The following is a 15395-nucleotide window of genomic DNA, read 5'->3' on the forward strand; positions in this document are numbered from 1 at the left end:
ACAGTAAAAGAAAAACACAGAATCGTAACTTTTCTAAAAACCCTTAGCCAAAGTAGGAATGCCTAGATAACACCCATACCTGTATTTCCAACCTCTGATTCCTTGAGGCTTTTCTAAGTCAGCACACACCTTGGATCCCTCCTCCAAGAATGAGTCAAGGGGTGAAGGTTTCTACAGAACGGCAAAGCAACCGCTTGGAGCCAGTGTTGGAGATACGGAGCTCGTGGCCTCAGCTAGGGACTGGCCACCAAGGCTTTGACCCCTTCCCTCAGGTGAGCTGGGTTCAGCACAGTGTGTGCCAGTCAGCAGTTCCACTTATCAGGAAAGACAGGTGCCAGGGAAATATAGTCTGAGAGACAGAGACAATTAGCCTGGCACAGGCACCATGAGCTGCCAGTGCCAATTCTGGGACTTGCTCTGGCCACAGTCTGAGTTGGGAAGGTTTGGGCCTAATGCAGGTTTGTTACAGGACCAAGGAGCACTGTGCACGAGCCCTGGCAAAGGGGCTTCTTTAAATGCCACCTACCTTGCCACCTGCAAACGTGCCCTCTGCCGCCAGAAGCTAGAGAAGCAGTAGAGCACTCAAGAAGCATGACTCCATTCTTCCTTGCCACCCACCTTCTTCTCTCTTTCCCTCTTCCGTTTTATTGATGCCCCCTGAACCAGGATGAATGAGGTCGTAGGTGGATGCTGCTATGACTGCTGACCTCACATCATGCTCCACAGGCAGAGGTGATTTGCCCACTAAAGGAAATAAAGAGCCATAACATGCTTGGAGTGTTCACTGAGCCCCCAACACCCATAGGACTCAAATTCTCCAGAGGAGAGGTATAACTTGGTGGCCTGGAATAAGGCTTCCTCTCTGTATCTCAGCTCCGCTAATCTGCTGGTTATGTGAACTTGGCTAAATCAATCTGTATCCCCTTTTCTTCATCTGTAAAATAGGGATAATAGAACCTACCCCACAGTTATTATAAAGGTATAATTAGATTAAAAAGCTACTAAGTACTTTACATACAGGGAATGCTCAACAAATGTTAACTGTTCTCATTTCCCTAGAAATGCTGTAAAGTGCCTAGGAAGTGTTCTGCACAAGTCATCAGTAGGGATTAAGTTTTCATTACTGCTGTGAAATCCACAACTCCTTCTTGACACTTAATTCATTGCCCCCACTAAGCCATAAGATAAGGGGAAAATCGAGAAACTATGTCACATGATCACAAAGGACAAAGAGAATGGGTTAAAGTAAGAACATGATAATTAGAAGCTTCAAGAAACTGCAGTCCAGTGCTTCTCACACTGGAGTACTGGTGGCCCCAGGGACAATGCAAGATTCCACCAGAAAAGCACCAATTTTATTGCATAAGCAATTTTAAGATGTATCTTAATTTTAAACAAAGACTGTACTATTAAATATTATGGAATAAAATTCAAATTCTTGCAAATTTTCACACTGAAGCAGGCAACATCAGTGGGATCCATCGTACCACACACATTCACATACACATACCTTGCAGCCCCAGAAATTACTCTCTGCCATTTGGTGGAAATGTTTGAAAGACACATTCTGAACACAAGCAGATATTCAGGCACATAACTGTTGAGCTGGAAAGAATCCACACCTGCAGGTGATGCAGTTTCTAAGCCAAGGAGACTCGGCCGGCCCTGGCCCTCCTCGCCTACAGCTCTTTTGTTTACAGGCCCCAAGCCCCACAGCTCTTCACTGCTGGATACAAATTCTCAATTATAGAAGACTCTGTCCAGGGTCCAAGAGCCCCGTGGACTCTCTCGATTTGTCTGGGGCAGGAAGAGTTTGTCCTCCAGTGAAGGCAGGTCCTCGGGCTCCTTATAGAAACATCTCCCAGTATTTCAATAAAGAGGCTCTTCTAGATGGATATCACATGTATGTGACTCAAACTGTAGTCAGAGCACTTTGAATAGGAGAAAGCAGCCATCATACCCCTCAGTAGCCTTCCCCTTCTGGATTACAGAGTCCCAGTCCTCTTTATGTTTGCTAAAAAAATTTCCTTCTAGCAATCATTTGGGGGAGTAGCAAAGGCCCAGGGGAAAGGAAATAGGAATTGAAACCTGAATTTGGTTTTAGCTGTGCCATTTCGCAGCCTGTGCCTTTGGGAAAAGTCACTCAGTCTCCATGAGCCCCTGTTTCCTCACCTTTAAAATGAACTCTAAAAAGATACCTCACAGGGCTGTGATGTGGATGACATGAAATGATATGGGAAAAACACCAAAGTGCCTATCAAATAGAGGAATGGGTTTTCAATAATTCTTCGCCCTTCCCTCTTCCAGGTGCCTTACATTCTGTCAAAGGCATGACAGAATGTGTAGAAGGTCAAGTGTGTACTGAGCTCATGAGTGTTGTGCAGAATAGCAGTTAAGAGCTCAGGCTTTGAGGACTTTGCACAATGGGCTTTGAGTTCCAGGGCCTCTGCTGATGGCCGTGAGACTTCAAGCAAGTTACTTAACCTCTCAGGTAAGCATCCTCATTTATTAAGTGGCTGTATAATAAGAGATATTTTCACAAGGTTGTTGTAGGACAAGTGAGATAACGTACTCATTCACGGCACGTAGCAGCTGCTCAGTTAATACCCGATGATTCGATGAGCACATGATCTAGGAAAAGCACCTCACATGGTACCTGCTCATAGTAAGTGTTCAACAAATGGTTGCTGTCAGTGTTGTTATTTAAAAGAGCACAGCAGAAGATTAACTCTCTAGGCTGTTCAAGCTATATGTTCTTATTTTGTTTTTATAATAGCATATTTCATTCGTATCTTAGCTGTTCTTTATTATTGGCTTTACCTGTAATCTGCAGTTATTGCTTAATTTTTACTCTGCCTTCTCTCTCATCATCACAATCCATTGCTTTCATTGCTTGTCATCCCCAGAAATGCCCATCCTTGGCTCATTATTTTCATTATCCAGTGGCATGGGTAGTGGGTTTGTCCCTTTTGGGGCAATAAAAGCAAGACCAGAAAGGGTCAGAGATTTCACCATATTCACACAATGTCAGTATCAGTGACCAGGCAGAGGAAAATCAATCACAGGACTTCTATTCAAAGCTTCGTTCACAAAAGCACACTGGTTGGTAACAGCCATGTGATATATTTATCACAAAAATGCAATTACTTAAGAATGCATTCCACGAAATATAATGATTACAATCTTCAAAGCTATCAGTCAGTGCAAATAGGTTCATTCAACTTGATATATACACCTAATCATAAAAATAAGAACTCAAAGATTAGTTTTTCTCATTTTCTCCTTATCCCATTTGATAGTCAATAAAGGTGCACACCACTTTGCTGGTTCTACTCGTCCGCCCACTGTTCCATGTCCAAGAATAGCCCATGTGTGTGCAGAGGGTGAGTGCAGACACTTATTTTAGTGGCACTCCCATCCCCGTTCTCTCAGTCGGGAATAAATGACTGCAGATACAGCAAAGATCCCAGGGGTGCTGCTCTGATGCTGAATTTAGCACATCAGGGCAATTTCCATAGGAGGCACTTAGAAAGCCAAAAAACAATGTTCAAACTTCAGTTTCTGGAGGACATTGAAGGGCATGACAGGATGATGGAGAAGTTTCTTTTCTGAGCATAAATAATCTGCAGCCATCACAAGGCAGATGGCCAAAGTTCATTATTTTCTGGGAGCATCCCATAAATGAATGTTACAGATTCTCTGCATGCTGAGTAAATGCTTACTGCCTTTCCCAACATTGCTTCTGTGATGTAGTCCCGTACAAGATTCCTAAGAATACTTCCTTTTTCACTAAGGATGCAGCACTTTTTTATGCCTCATGACATCATGACACTATACCTTGTCCAAGTGCCGGTCCAAATGTCATTCATTGAATGAATGCTGTCACTAAATGACCCTGACTAAGGTATATATCCTTACCTCTGGAATGAAAACAAAATTATTTCCTTCATTCAACAAGTAATATTTAGACAAAAATCAGTTCATTATTTATTGTAATAAAGACATTTTCTCCTGTATGAGCTGACTCTCCATCATTTATTTCCCCAGTAAGGCTGCTAAGCCCAGGACTGTGTGGAAGGAACCCAGAAGAGTCCCTGTTCCTATTTAATAATCAAAAAAAGGGTGAGAAACTGAGTACTTCACTCATCATGTATTCACTGAGTGCCTACTATGTGCTAAGAATCATTTTAGTTGTGAGCTGCGGGCCACATTATATATATATATAAATGACCAAGATGAGATTGTTCTTTATCCTCTTGGCATTTACTGCCTGATGGAGATGCAGACAAGGTAACAGGTAATTCCAGTGATCAGTGCCAGCAAAGGGTGTCTGTAGGGCACAGATGAAACACAAGCAGAGGTGCCAGATCTAGCAGAGAAGGCTTCCCAGAAGAAAGACATCTCAACCGAGACCCAAGGGACGTGAATGCGCTAGCCAAGGAGGGGAAGGAGAGCAAGCGAGAACATGTTCACAGCAGGATGGATACCATCAGGGCTCAGAGATGAAGAAGGGCCAGTGCATTCAGCACGTCAGCAGGTTTTCTGTTCAGTGTGGATGGAGCCTAGAATGCAAAAAGAATGCTTATATACTCAATGTTTTTGCCCACACCACTCCCCATTCATATGTTGAAATCCATCCCAGGGTGATGGTGTTAGGAGGTGGGACCTTTGGGAGGTGACTAGGTCACACGTTGGAGCCCTCCTGACTGGGATGGGTGCCCTTATAAATGGGCCTCACCTTCTGCTCTGTGAGGACTCAGCAAGAAGACAGCATTTATGAACCAAGAAGCCCTCACCAGGCACCAGATCTGCCAGTGCCTTGATCTTGGACTCCCAGCCTCCAGAACTGGGAGAAATAAATTTCTGTTGCTTACAAGCCAACCAATCCAAGATAATTGGTTATGGCAGCTCAAATGGCCTGCAATAGGGACAAGTGCTGAGGCAGAGAGACTCTCCTAGCTGCCTCAGCCACATTGCTTGAAGTAGGTGTGACCCACAGGCTGCCACTTGAAAGAAATTAAGCTGAGTCAAAAATAAGCCAGGTTGTGGTTTCAAGTAGAATAGAAAAATCAAAAAGAAGAAAACAGAAAATGCCCACCACTATTTACTGTGTGGTTCAACCTCAGCATCCTGAAATTCATCACCATCAGCTCAGACATTTTTGGCTTTGGAAATTGAGGGAGTCTCACTAACGTGTTTCAGTAGAATGATGGATAAAATCAATTTCTTTATATAATTAATATGCATGCTTTTTTCCATCAGCCCTGCCTAGCCTAGCTCACAGAATTGTCCACACGGGCATTCGTATATTCCTTCTCAGTGGCAGAAATGCCACTTGCTGGTTGGTATAAAATAGGAGATGCTTGACCATGTCTCCCTATAGTGGAAAGCCAGTTACAGGAGAGACTGAAGAGATAGGGGAATAAAGGAAATGGCTGATGGATGTGGTCACTTAGGAGGGCAATGGGCATGGGGTTCGTTAGCACAAGAGAAGGGATTATTCAGGGGTCAGGAAGTTCATTTTTGCCACTGAGAAGGGAGGGAGGCAGCAAGGGATATACGAATGCCCGTGTGGACAGTTCCGTGAACTAGGCTAGGCAGGGCTGATGGAAAAAAGCATGCATATTAATTATATAAAGAAATTAATTTTATCCATCATTCTACTGAAAGATGTTAATGAGACTCCCTCAATTTCCAAAGCCAAAAATGTCTGAGCTGATGGTGATGAATTTCAGGACACTGAGGTTGAACCACACAGTAAATAGTGCTGGGTCTTTTCCATTTTCTTCTTTTTGATTTTTCTCTTCTACTTGAAACCACAACCTGGCTTATTTTTGACTCAGCTTAATTTCTTTCAAGTGACAGCCTAGGGGTCACACCTATTTCAAGCAATTTCATTTTCCTTAGCATCAGGCTTTTTGTGTTTTTGCCCCTCAAAAATCAGCAGAAATTGTAAAGGTTCTTGTCCCAATCAATAACCATTGGAAAATAGAAAACCAGATCTTTAAGATGAGTCTGTGTGGAATTGCAGCCCTTCAGACATCTTTCTCAGAAGCAACCTTTCCTTCTACCAATATCATATCGTAAATGGGCCCATCCAGAGGGATCCTTCAAGTTTCTGTTATGGAAAATCTTACTCTGACGAAGCCTGGGTGATGATATGTAAGGTGCAATTCATAACTAAAGCACCTGCTTCCAAACTGGCTGTGGAGCAAATTCACTGCTATGTAGAAAGCTGTTCAGCAAGGGAAAAACTCACACACTAGGTGAGGAATCAATTACCAAAGAGGTCATTCTTTCCAACCCGTTCATTTTACAGCACATAACTGAAGCCCAGAGTGCCATATGGTTAACTGGGACCAAGGCCAGGATCCTAATCCAGCTCTCTTGACTCCCCACCCACTATTCATTCCTCTTCTCATAACATCTGTTTTTCCTGCTGGGCTGCAAACCCCAAAGGGCCAGGGACCTCTTCCATCTTGTTCATTTATGTACCCCAGCATTGAGGTAACAAACAGAAGTACTTAGTAGTAAGTTAAGCACACTCAGGGTGAAGAGCTGTTGGACATTTGTGAGGTTTTGTGCAGAGCTGAACATCCGAGTAAACGGTCTCAACAGAAAGGGGAAAAAAATAACCAACCCATAAACACAGGGTTTATGAACTCTGAAAACGCACAGAAACTTCAGACGTGGCTTCCAGGGTGGACGCCTTGGGAACGGCAGCGGTAGAGCCACTTCTTGCTAAAGGATCCGGGCCAGGATTTCATTTGTTGTTGGGTTGGCAGACACCATGACCCTCATCATCTCTATAACTTGAGAACAGAAGTTTCCACATTGCCTCTAAGTCAGCTTTAACCATCCTGAAACCATAAAATATTTAACAGGCTCTCTCCTCTCCCCCAAACACTGTAACTGCTAAGCCTCCTTTCATCTTTCATAATAAATTAGGACAACAGTTGAAATAGCGTGGCCTTTTGCACGTTAGCAATGCATCCCATCCCACAGGGGACAACCCCTGCCAGAGTTCTCAAATGAGTTTGCTAGAGGGGTCTTTAGTGCGAATTGCATTCCTTCTTAGCATTCGTCCGTTGGGTTTGATGTGGGCTGATTAAGGGTGAAAATAAGTACTTACATCTTTTGCCCCTAAATCAGGAGTTGCTGCTGGTACCCCTGTTCTATCCCATCATGAGAGCCTGCTGTTACCCTCACCGGGCAGAACTGTAAACTGTGACGCCACGTCAGCTACCCAGAACCTTTCTGCTGCAGCAACAGTTTCCCAACGGAATGATTTTGTGCGTGCATCCTGAGGCTGGAAACATGATCTGACCACCACATTGAGAAGGTCTGAGGAAAGAGGTCTCTGCCTGAAATACAGAGAGAAGCCACACCTACCCCATCCTGTGTCTAAGTAAGAATTCCAAGGAGAACCTAAATATCTTGTTGACTTTCTAAACATCATGACAGCAAGTCTGAACTGACCAAAAAAAAATCAGGATTAGATGTTGAAAAGGTAAAATTTAGAGACTTTCAGTCGGCATTATGGTTTTTAGCTCATTAAAAAATTATGAGCTTGGAGTGGCAAAAAATTGGAAAAGTGAATGCTCGTGGGTAAGAAAATAGTTGAATAGATTATGAGATTTTTTATGTCATGGACTATAAGGATATCTAATAACAAATAATAAATTAGGACAACAGTTGACTTGCAGGGGGTCCTATGGCATATTACCTCGCAAAAAAAAGCACAATATTACTCCATTTGGAGTGGCTATGACAAATTGAGTGAAAAAGTATATTATCCAACATGCTATCATATATGCATAGATGTAATTATATGTGATTATATAGGAGCATTTATATATTTGTACAGATGAAAGTATATAAAAGATAAATACCTAGTAGTGAATAATACTTCCTTTGTTTAAGAGAGAGAATGTGCTAAAGCAGTGGCTGGGGGCAGAAGTAACTTTTTAAGGGCTTTACAATAAATAGCATTTACTACATCCCATTCCTGTACAATTACCTGGATGTGAATGCTGTGTGTGCTTCCAGAGAAGTATGTGTATGTTTATAAAAGTGTTAATTAGATATCTTAAAGTGGTGGGATTCCAGATGACTTTTATTTTATCCTCTATAATTTGATGTACATTTCATTTTTTTCAGGAAAATAATTTATAATGTAATCAGAATACGCAATAAAGCTGTTTCTGTTATATAAAAATTATCGACAAGTGGTAACTTGCCTAGACTCATGTTTCTGAGTCTCTCTGCTGAATCTTAAATAGATTTGGTGTTTTTCTTCTCTGTGTTCCAAATAGTCTCAAGAATGCTTTAGATGTCTTGTGCTTATCTGGAACAGACAAGAGAAATGTAAAACACTCTTCTAGCCCAGACCTCACATGGCCCTCCTCTCCTTTGATATCAATGTCAGAGGTGGGTCACATCTTTGCCCTACTGTGACGTGTGGTGAGAGGGAGGGCTCCACAGCAATGCACACACAAAGATGTTGCTGACAGTCCTGTAATGCACACTGTCTTAGATTATGCCCCTGGGGGCGACTCAGAAATCATTTGGGAAAATGCCAATTGAGGAAAAGAAGGAACTTGAAATTAGCCTACCAATCCCTGCATTTCAGCAACAAAGGCGAAAATTGGGAAATAAGCTCTTATTCATCAATGACCAACACAGTTTACATAATTAAAACACCAGAAAGTTCACTATATATATTTACTGACCATATTTTCTGAATTGAAATGAGGTATATGAATGTACTTGGATGTTTATTTATCTTAATTTTATGAACAGTGATACATCACCTGGGGCAACCATAGAAAATTCAAGATGTCAATCACCATAAAGCTGTATATCAAATAGATAATGTATACATTAGAAGGCTTATATTGCATGTATTTATTCACTGCACTGAACTGAGGGGAAGCTCTCAATTTAAACTTAAATGGGGAAAAGGCCTGATTTAGGTAAAATTTCTGAATTATAGAATTGCTTTTAAAATAACTTTTTAAAAAGAAATGTTTTTTTACTTTCAACTACAAAAACAATCCGAAACACAGCCCCAATTTTTTTTTTAATCCTAGAAGGATCTTTAATTCAACTCATCATTTTAGATAGAAAGCTCCACCCTTTAAAGTCCATTCCTTAGAGATTCAAAGTGATAGGAAACTTGCCCAAGGTCACACAAAAGAAGTTAGGGGCATGGCTCTCAAGAAACCATCCCACAACATCATGCTGTAAATTTTAAAAATAGATTCTGCCTCATCTGACTTGTCATAACTACAGAAGACACTCATAGTTAACATACTCTTGCTCTGTACACAGGGGACCTCCTTAGATTTAGGCGAAGAATATGCTTTGTTAAATACGATCTGTATTTGTCTTCTTATCTTATGATTTACTCTCCTTTATCTTGTTAATAATTACTCAACTAGATGAAATGAAGGATACAAACAGGCATCAATGAAAAGTAGAATGTAAATAAATGCCAAATGTGGGATGGCCACACTCAATGCTAAGAGATCAGAAGAGGGAAGTAAATTTAAGGTCGTTCTGAGAAAAGAAATCAATGCCAAAGGCACAGCAAGAATATTCAAAATATGAGGCTTCTTACCCAAGAACACTTCTGTTCAGGCTACTACTGACAATACTGGGTCTTAGTTTACATGGGCCCTGTGACCTGATGTGAAGACAATCTAGCACTCTCATTTTCCATACCTTTCCCTTACTTAAAAAGAGACACATTTGGAAAATGTGCAAAGAGTATATACCCGTATTTTCATAAACCTGCACTTTCTTTGACTCAGACATCTTGGGTAAATTGAAATTATAGATGTCTGTTTGTAACTTAACAACTGAATAAAAAGAGGAAAATGCAGTGATTATTATGCTCCCAATTACATACCTTTTGATTTTTATAGACACACTCTTTCCAAAATCAACACATTGGAGGTATTAGTTCACACTTTGCTGAACCAGAACCTATGGCAGAAAACAAATACAAGTGTTGCTTCTTGAAAGAATTTTAAGTTCTATCCATTAAACTAAAGTACTTATATGGAACAAACCAAAAGTCTCATGTTTACCTGCCACAAGACTGAGTCAAGTGATGGGAAAACATCTTGAATTCCCCAGGAGAGATTATGCAAAATGTTTTTAAGCAGAGACCTTACATCATCACAGTGGTTATGTACACAGGCTATGAAGCCACACTGCCAGGCTGAGGGCCTTGCTCTGCCACTGACGTCAGATAAATGACTGACCGTCTCTGGGCCTCAGTTCCTTATCTATAAAATGGGTTAATAATAACATCCTCAGGGGCTGTCACTAAGAGTGATTGAAATATTACAGGTAAAGCTCTTAGAAAAGTGCTACAGCCTTTGGTTTATACCTCTAGCCTAATAATAATAATAATTGTTATCATTATTATTATATAACAAAAATAATTTTACGTAATCCACACAGCAGCTTTACGGAGTAGCTCCTGTTTTCCCCTTTCTTTTATTTATTTTTTTAATTTGCCCATTTTAAACTTTATTTTTCTTGTTATTATTAGTTTGTAGTTCCAGCTCTGGATATGAATCCTTTGTCAGATAGCTGAAGGAGGGTATTTTTCCCCAGTTTGTGGCTTGCCTTTTCATTTCTTAACTGTCTTTTAATAAGCAGAAATTTTTAATTTTTATGAAGTCCAATTTATCCATTATTTTTCCTTTAAAATTAGTGGTTTTGGAGTCCCATGAAAGAAATCTTTGCCTATCCAAAGGTTATGAAGATATGCTCTGAATTTTTTCTTCCAGAAGTTTTACAGTTTCAGCTTTCACATTCAGGTCCACGATCCATGTTGAGTTATCTTTGGTGGGGCATGAACTTAGGAACAAGCAGACAGAAGTGATGCATAGCACAAGGCGTGTGGGAAGGGATGTCAAACTTCAACGCTCTCTCCCAGCACCACCCTCCAGTACCTCCATGTGATCACAACCCTGGAAGATCCTCCCCTTTCTTTACAAATGAGGAAACAAGAAGCTCACAAAGGGTGAGTAATCTGCTCAAAGTCCCACAGCTAGTAAGGACAGTGCCAGACTTTGAATCCAAGGCTGGTGTGAATCAGGAACTTGAACTTCTAATCCCTGTTAATATTGCCTCCCAACTCAACAGTTCAAAAATATACAACATAGGCCCATTCCTTCATTTGTTCATTCCCTCATTCATTCAATGAGAGTTTACTGTGTGCCAGGCACTACCTGGTGCTGAGATGTAGACATGACTAGATAGACCAGGAAGGAACTGGTTCACAGAGCCACATGACAGTGAGAAAGACAGACAAGCAAACAAAAACAAATCCACCCTGTAACATCAGAAAGAAAATCAGAAAGAGGATAGGAAGTGTTAGGGTCCAGGTGGGAGGCTATTTTAGGTAGGCAGGCGGGGAATTCTTCCCATAAGTGAGACGAATCCAGTGTGGGGTGTTCTACGTTAAGATCTGGAGGAAAGTGCAGAAGGCAGTGAACTGCAGGTGCAGACGTCTTGAAGCAGGAACAAGCTTAGCCTCTTGGAGGAGTAAGGAGGCCAGAGATACTGGAGGGAGCTGGTTTGGAGGGAGAAGGTATAAAAGAGCCTCTCAGTCCTTCATGTAATTGTAGATTAATGATACCAAAATAAAATATTATAAATAAATAAATAAAAGAGCCTCTCAAAGTATAGGAAAGTGAATTAACTAGGGAATTGAGGCCATGTGGCCAGGCAGCACTGAGAACTGTCTTGAGCTCTGTGGTCATAAAATGAAGACCTGGAAGCCAGCTGTGTGTTTATCCAGACACATTCTGAGATTGGTGTTTGGAGGCAGATGTGAGTAGGTGAGCACAGGGTGTTATTGAGTCCAGGGCTTTGCCAGGTGAAGGCAGCAGAGGTGAGAGGCAAGGGAGTTGAGACTGCCCCCATGGACTCTGGCAGGGTGAAGCAGAAGGCAAGCCCTGAGAGCCGTGATGGACAGTGGGAAGGTGTCTGGGTGATGGACAGGGGCACCTGGCGAGATCAAACAATGCTTGCAGGGGGTTCTAGAGGGAGTGAGCTGGAAGTGAGGAGGTGGTGTCAGAAAACACCGTTTTTGAATTGGGGCAAGTTGACTAACAGCAGAGTTACTGTAAGACTAGGTGGCTAAGGTGGGAGAGGGACCGTTCAAAGAAAGGAGGTCCAGGATCCAAGAGGCCAGGACATTGCTTGGAACTGGTGTTCTCTGACCTGGCCACATACTAGAGTGACCTGGGGAACTCTTAAAAATGCACAGGCCTCCAACCCCCAAAGATTCTGGCTCAAGTGGTTGGCAGGCAGTGGGAGAGCAGTGCCTAGGCTTTTTTAAAAAGCTTCTCAGATAATTTTAAAGTGCAAACAAGGTTGGGACCAACTGATCTAAGTGGGCCAAACACCAAGAGTGAGAACAGAGTGGCAGTGAAGGGGGTGGACATGAGCCAGTGGGGCTCGGAGCTTCACTGGGTAAGGAGTGGCCACAGGCTGGGAGTGACCACAACATGGGAGGTTTATAGAGACTCAATAGCCTGCCCTTCAAGGCTGGTGGGGGAGGGCCAGGAAGGGACAATGGTCTGGGAATAGCCATGGGGAGCAAAACAGACATCTCCCCCACTACCAAGCCCTGGGACACCTGCAGTGTGTCTCCAGGTCCCACGAGTGAGTCAGGTATCTGTCAGAGCAAAAAGGTGAGGGGTATATTCAGAGAAGAGGTTGAGGACATAGCAGAGGGCTTGGGGGTCCACAGGGTGGGAGATAAAATCAAATAAGGGTGCATGCAGAGCTGTGTGTGGAAGGAGGGCCTGGGAGTCTAGGACATTACAAGGTCATTACAAGGGAAGGCACGGCCTTTCAGAGGAAGACAGGTATTCGACTCTCAGAGCCTCCCTTTTGTATGTTATTTAGACTCTTAGGCAGTGTATTAGTTTCTTGGGGCTAGTGTAACAAATCACCACAAACTTGGTATCTTAAAACAACAGAGGTTTATTTTCTCCTAGTTCTGGAGTCTGGAAGTCTGAAATCAGGGTGTCAGCAGGGCCAAGCGGCCTTTGAAGGGGGCAGTCCTTCCTCACCTCTTCCTGGCTTCTCGTGGCCCCTGGCCATCCTTGGCCTTCCTTGGCTTGTAGCTGTCTCGCTCCAATTTCTGCCTCCATCTGCACATGGCCATCTTCCCCAAGTGTGTGTCCAAACCTCTCTCTACTTACACGGAGACCAGTCCGTGGGTTAGGACTGCCCTAATCCAGCAGGACCTCCTAACTTGATCACATCTACAAAGACCCTATTTCCAAATGTCACGTTCACAGGTACCGTGGGCTAGGATTTTGACGTCTCTTTTTTCTTTTTTGGTGGCAGTGGGGGTGTAAATTCACAACAAGCAATTCATAGAAGTGTTGTGACAGCCAGGAATAGTTCTTACCGAAAGAATGCAGGCTCTTGGGGCTGCTATTAAATCCTCTGAGAGCCTGTCATGGTGGAAGAGGGCAGCTATAGGCCCCTTTCCAGAAGTCAGTGCCAGATGGGGGAAAGGTAGTCTCCCCAGGCACACTCACTGCTCAGTGGGTCATCCTCAACCATGCCCAAATGAGAAAACAAAGCTGATTCAGAGGACACCCATCCTCACAAGGGATAAACCGCTCAGGCAAATTCTGTGCTCATGGAAGGTCAGCAGTATCCCTGAATACACAAATAGCACGGATTTCATGAGAAGCTATAAACTGGCGAGCTAATGAGAGCCTAAAAGATTTCCTGCTAACTCACCATCAGCAGCCAATGCTGAAACTGGAGAAAGATGAAGAAAACAACCTACGTCATGCTACAGAACCAAATTTAGTTAAACAGATAACGTGCTCCATCTATCAGTGACCAAGGATTAAGTGCCGATACTGCAACATGGACACAAGAAAAAAAAGCATAGCACCGTCCTGCAAAGAACTTATCCACCAGTTGGGGAGGTGAAAACACTAGAGCCAAATAGTAAAGGCAAGGTGAAGTTGAGCATTACATTGTCTGGTGTGGATAGATTCCATAATACAGAAATCCAAATGCAGGAAAGATGAATGATTCCAGCATTACTCAAACTGGGCTCACTGGAGTTTGGTAAGTATATCTTTGGATCCTGGTTTGTGTGCCCCACTCACTGAACTGGGCCCTAACCCACAGCCCTCACTCAATGAGATCACCAGCATCTCTGTTTCACAGGTGAAGAGACTGAGGTGTACACACATAAAGTGACTTGCCCAAGGTCAGGCAGCCTGTAAGCTTCCAAGCCAGGAACTGACCCCAAGTCTCTAATCCTCAAGTGCACGGCTTTTTCCACAATGCTGTGGAAGGTAAGTAGGATTTGGATAGGTAAGGAAAAACAAGGGGAGTGTTTGATGTGTGGTAAAGAGGATTAATATTTTATTATTACATTTAGCTAATTGGCTCCTGAGAGCCAGCCTGTATCCCCGGACGAGAAGCTGCTGTCAGTCTTCCAGCTCGTAAAAAATCTGGGTCAGTGCGAAGAGGATCACAAGGTCTCCTTGTGGTTATTTTTAACTTACAAAAATAACTTTTAAAGAAAAGGAGAGGATAAAAATGAAAAGGAGCAGAAATCTTACAAGCTGAAGTTCTATAGGATTAGCGAGGTTATTGACCCTAACTTGGAAGCTGCAGGATCCCTGGTGGGCCACAGGGCTTCCTGGCTCCCTCAGAACGGTGACAGGTGGCCTGGAAGCTACATCAGAAAGTGGACCTGGGCCTTAAGCAGAAACAAGGCAGGAGATAGGCAGGTACTGGTGCCACTTCCCCATACGTTCTTTCAAAAGGACATCACCCTTGATCCTCTCTTCAGAGAAGAAAGGGAGAAAGGAATTCAGCGGAGGTGTTCCAGCTTCTACCGCTGGCCTTTGCAATTTTCAGAACAAAAGGAAAGGATGAGGACTCTTTTAAGCAATCATCCTGTGCTGCTTCAAAGTGGCACCAACTGACATGTGGATGCTGTTCTTATGAGAAAAAAGATATTCTCAGGGCTGCTTCATGTTTGAGACAAATTTGCAATAATACAAACCCCTGTATAGCTTTCCTATCAACTCAAAGACACTAGGAATGAAAAAGCCGTAAGTGCCAGAAACTAGGTCTCCCAGGACCTCAGAGTGAGAGGCTTTTGTAAAGCATCCCACTGTGATATTGTGTCAAAAGCCGTTGGAGGCAAGATGGGTACTTCCTGCACAAAGCCCCATGCCGGGCAAAAAGGGTCAGATACAGGTCTGGGCTCTAAGGGTGCGTCTCTAACCCAGGGCTCCAGTGACAGCAAGCATTCAGTAAATGTTGAACATCACTGAAGGATATGACTAATGTGTATGATGCATCATGAGCTATGCAAA

At 42.9% G+C, this 15395-nt stretch overlaps 1 protein-coding gene across 1 annotated transcript in view; it reads right to left on the reverse strand.

The window, feature by feature from the left end:
* Positions 1 to 9935, reverse strand: part of SEC16B (SEC16 homolog B, endoplasmic reticulum export factor) — a 49812-nt gene extending 39877 nt beyond the window's left edge. Inside the window, exon 1 of the mRNA XM_036916756.2 lies at positions 9914 to 9935. The gene's annotated coding sequence lies outside the window, so the exon portion shown is untranslated. The remainder of the gene's footprint in view (positions 1 to 9913) is intronic.
* Positions 9936 to 15395: the final 5460 nt, after the last annotated feature.

The sequence above is a fragment of the Manis pentadactyla genome, chromosome 9 (assembly GCF_030020395.1).
Source record: "Manis pentadactyla isolate mManPen7 chromosome 9, mManPen7.hap1, whole genome shotgun sequence".
Taxonomy (NCBI): Eukaryota; Metazoa; Chordata; class Mammalia; order Pholidota; family Manidae; genus Manis; species Manis pentadactyla.